The 4,883-nt window shown below is 44.6% G+C and overlaps 1 pseudogene; it reads left to right on the top strand.

Moving 5' to 3' along the window:
- Positions 1–1,447: 1,447 nt before the first annotated feature.
- LOC147917177 (serine/threonine-protein kinase MARK2 pseudogene) lies at positions 1,448–4,117 on the top strand (annotated as a pseudogene).
- The last annotated feature ends 766 nt before the right edge of the window (positions 4,118–4,883 follow it).

The raw sequence follows: 4,883 nt of genomic DNA, 5'->3' as shown, positions 1-4,883 counted from the left end.
TGATATACTACTATTTACTTAATGATTTTCTTTCACAGTCAAGTCTGAGGACACCTATGTACCTGAGTGTGGACACTTTGAAGAGGGGAAGAGGGATGTGCTCCTTAATGTAGCATCTCAAGAGGGCCCTATGTGGGGGGAGGTGCCCAGCCAATCAGCTGTCACTGTTCAAAACTTTCTGGCCTTGCCCAGGTAGTTACAAGGTGGCCAGGAGTGCAAATCCACAGAACCTTATCCAGTCCCCCCCCCCAATGCTGTAAGATTGTGTCTAAAAGAAGCTATAGCTGGGATATACTAAGTAATAAAAAGGAACAACCTACCGATACACGCAACACTTTGGATGGATCTTAAGGACATTACATTGAGTGAAAAAAAGCCAGTTTCAAAATGAAATTACACTGTATGATTTCCTTTACATAACATTCTCAAAATAACAAAATTATAGAGATGGAGAATAGATAAGTGGTTGCCAGGCTTGGGGAAGGGGAGGGAGGGATGGCAATAACGGGGCAATAGGCAGGTGATGGAACAGTGTCTTGATTGTTGCGGTGCTTGTACACATCTACAATTGGAATAAGTTGCCTGCGGCTGCACATGCGCACACAACACAAATGACTGCATGTAGAAACTGGTGAGAGAATCAGGCCTGTAATCTAGGAACAGTGTTGTCCCAGTGTCAGTCTCTGGCTTTGACGTTGTACTGTAGTTGTGATGTCACCACTGGACAAGCTGCTTGAAGGGCACTCAAGAGCCTGTACTATTTTTGCAACTTCCTATGAGTCAACACTTATTTCAAAATAAAAAATACCTTTTAAAAAAGCAGCTTAAGTCTACAATTATTTCAAAATGAAAAGTTTAATTTAAAAAAGCAGTGATCAGCTGAGTTGCAGTTCATTGTATATGACAACTAAAATAAGGAAATGTTAAACAGTTTCAGAGATTCAACTAGTGTTAGCCTACATCAAATAATAATTTAAAAAATCCCTGTAGCTTCAAACATCAGAACAAATAACTTCAGCTTATCTAAACTGCAGGATGCCATCCTATGCCATTCAAAGTAAATGAGGATTAAAGTCGTGAACAAGAAACTGTCAAAGATAAACAAAGCTGGACACTAGTTAAGATGGTAAAGACAGATTTTATTTATTATGTCTTTTAAATGGTAAATATAGATTTTATTCAGGAACTATTGCAATACAGGAAAAGAGACCTCAGTTTAGCACTGGGCTCCATTCCAAATAAAAGATAGGCAAATGGGGATTTATAGCCAAGGAGCAGGGTCGGGACACAGGAAGGAAATTACTAAGAGGAAACATCAGGGATAAGGGGTTCTGGTTAAAGAGACCCAACAGGATTCCTGCTGGAGGCAGACCAGGGTGATCAGATACCAAGGGTTGGGATGAGGAGTTTGATCAGATATCAAGGGTTTGGGGTTCTCTCCAAACTGATTTGGCAAGATTCTTGCTACAACTGGACAATTCAGGCCAGACACTGACAGATGCCAAGGTTGAGGCCTCGAGGGCTTAGAGGAGCCTGACTAGAGTTTAGTCAAGGAGAGAGTCTCTGTCAATGGTATTGTGAAGCCAGTAAAATTGTGGTATCATTTTGACACTGCTCAGAGTTTAAAGAAAAAGGAATTGAATTATTTTAAGTGCATGCATTAGGAGCTCTTTTAAAGCCAGAAAGTACTGTAGATTTTCAAACTTGAAATGAAAAAGCTAATGAAGCATCCCACAGGTTATAATTTCTAATAAGGTAAATATTAATCTCTACAACCCACATAAACAACAAGCTCTTTAGGGGTCCCTTTATGTTTTTAAAAAAGAGATCTTGAGACAAAAAGTGAGAAAACCACTGCTAATAATGCCTAGGCATGATAGGTCCATTTCTTGTTCTGAGCTCATAAAGACCCATTGTGAGGGAATCCCAAGCCCGCATGTAAGTCCCTGGCTAGGCCTACATTTTTGGTTCTTTTAGCCCAGGACAGTGGTTTTTGGTGACCTCAGGGACTTTGATCATAGTTGGCTTATTTCCTCTGTTCTTTTTTTTTCATTTGTTTATTTTTCTTTATTCTTTTTCTCTTTTTTTATATAGTTTGTTAGTATTGTTAGTTAATATTGTGAGTAGTGCTAGCAGTAGGTCACCATGCTGCAGGGCCTCAAGGCCATCTCTGCTGATAAGGAGACCCATATGGACAGTTACTGGTGCCTCAAGACATTGGCCAGTGCAGCTTTGCTAAAGTGAAGTTGGCCCAGCACATACATCCTGACTGAGACAGAGGTGGCCATGAAGGTTATCAACTAGAGTTAGTAGAGCTCTTTCAGCCTCCAGAGACTGTTCTGTGAATCACCTCAACATGGCAAAACTATGCAAAGTGATTGATTCAGTGGAATCGCTATACCTGGTCATGGAGTACATTAGCAAAGGAGAGGTGTTCCATCATCTATTGGACCACGATGACATGAAAGAGAAAGAGGCCTGAGGCAAATTCTGGCAGATAATGTCTTCTGTGCAGTACTACCACCAGAAGGGCATTGCCCACAGGGACCTAATGGCAGAGAACCTGCTTTTCGATGCTGACCTGATCATAAAAATGCCAGACCTTGGCTTAAGCAATGAGTTTACCTTTGGAACAAACTGGATTCCTTCTGTGGCAGTCCCCCTCGTGCTGCCCTAGAATGATGGATGTGTGAAGTCCGCAGTCATCTTCTTACACGTTCACTGGGTCCCTGCCTTTCAATGGACAGAACTTCAGGGAGCTGCACTAATGGGTACTGAACAGAATATACCATATTTCTTTCTTCATATTCATGGAGTGTGAAAATCTGCTCAAGAAATTGCTGATCCTCAACCCCAGTGAGAGGCACTTTAGCAGAAATTGCGAAGGACCCGCAGATGAACAGGGACCATGAAGAGGAACTGAAGCCTCATATCAAGCCACCTCCTGACTATAGGGACCCCTGGCTGAGTTGATGGCATTGACCTTATCCAAAGAGGCAGCCAGTTATGTCTCCAGCAAAAGTGAGTTTATTCGCAATCAGCAAAGAATTACAATTTGAGGTCTGCAACCATGGCAAGCCATGTTGAAGACTCCAGCAGCAGAGGGAGGAGAAGCTTGTATAGAGGGGAAGAAGAAGTTGGGCGGTCTATTGTACACAAAGAGTCCGTTGGAGGAGACTGGGAGTGTGAAGTGTAGTGGCTGAGTTGTGACAGTCTCTCACTGGCTGAGCTTCTTGCCAGTCAAGAAAGGAAGTTTCTTTTCTTCCTGTTGGGCTCTGCTATCAACATAGGGTGTGAGAGCTCCCCCTTTTGACCTCCTGACTCCATTGTAATGAGGTTTCCAGTGATTAATTTCCACAATGGTGTCTATGGGCTACACATGAGATGAGATCCAGGACTCATTGATGGGCCAGGAGTATGATGAAGTGATGGCCACTTCTCTGCTCCTGGGCTACAAAAGACTGGAGCTGGAGGGCTACACCATCACCATAGAACCCCTGCCATCAGCTGGGCCAGCCAACAGCTGCAGTCCTTCCCATCCTGCACGCCACAGCATAGGGTGTCTGCAAACCCAAAGCAGAGAGTTTAAGCCATTTCCACCTTTAATTCCTACTGTAAGAGTTTGTTAGTGATGTTGAATGGATTCCGACTCCTGTAACCCTGTGTACAGCAGAGCAGAACCCTGCCTGGTCTTTTTACACCCTACTCTCGCCTTCTGGAGCTACATCAGCCAATGCTCCACTGCTGTTCATAGGGTTTTCATGGCCAATTTTTTCAGAGGTGGGTGGCCAGGCCCTTCTCCCTAGTTTCTCTTCATCTAGAAGCTTTGCTGAAGCCTGTCCATCATGCGTGACCCTGTTGATATTTGAAATACTGGTGGCATAGCTTTCAGGATTGCAGCAACACCCAGCCACCACAGTATGACAATTGACAGATGGGTGCTGGGTTCCCTGACTGGGAAACAAACATGAGCCATGGTGGTGCACCAAATCTTAACCACTAGCCCACCAGGGCTGGCTACTATAAGAGAAGCAACACAGAAAATCAACAGCCTGGGGAGGGCCAGGAGTCAGGGCTGAAGTTCATCAGCATCACTTTTCAGAAAATCAGTGGCCTTCATAGGCAGACATCTGTGTTTCAGGTCAGCCGGAAAGACCAGGCAGGAAGCTCAAAGAGAGTGAAGCTATCAAACATCCAGTGGTTGTCAGCTAAGACAGGAAACAGTGTGGGGAATTCAAGCCATGCTTCCTGTACTTTGTGGAGCATGAATATCATAAGCTCCATGGAGCCCAACAACATGGGGCAGGAAGTCGACCAGGTGTGGGACGCAAATAGTGTGGGTAGAAGCAGTGCAAGAAATATATGCTGTTGTTTGTGCATGGCAAGCCCAGCTGAGAGGACTTTGTACAGTGGAGGATGGAGGTGTACAAATATTGTGACATTCTCTCCATGGTTTTCAGACTAAGATGCTATCTGGCACCTCCATGGCCTTCAAAAGCATTGTGTCCAAAATAACTGCTGAGCTTAAAGGATGGTCAGGATCCACTTGGAAGATAAGAGGAGAGGTCCATTGGACCTAGGTGCAGGCCAGCCCCTCCGCCCTCACCTGGGCAAAACTTCAGAGACTAAGTTGTTTTTCCTTTTCCCTTCTCCTACTCTTGTCCCTCTTTTCTTCTGTGTTTATGGGTGAGAGGAGATGGTTCAGGGTTTCCTGCCAGCCAACTGAGAGGACACAGTGGAATGACCCCACAGGGGAAGGACTCACTACTCCTCGGCCTTAGGGAAGAGCTGGAAGGGAGTTAGCTTCACCAAGGACTTTCAACAGCTGACTCTGGTTCTGCATTCACAGCAGCTCCATGTGCAGGAGCAGGTTTCAGCTGTGT

This window comes from Ceratotherium simum, chromosome 4 (assembly GCF_057802395.1).
Source record: "Ceratotherium simum simum isolate JZ-2026a chromosome 4, ASM5780239v1, whole genome shotgun sequence".
In the NCBI taxonomy this organism is placed as follows: Eukaryota; Metazoa; Chordata; class Mammalia; order Perissodactyla; family Rhinocerotidae; genus Ceratotherium; species Ceratotherium simum.
The sequence above is the reverse complement of the archived record's forward strand: the minus strand, read 5'-3'. Positions and strand labels throughout refer to the sequence as shown.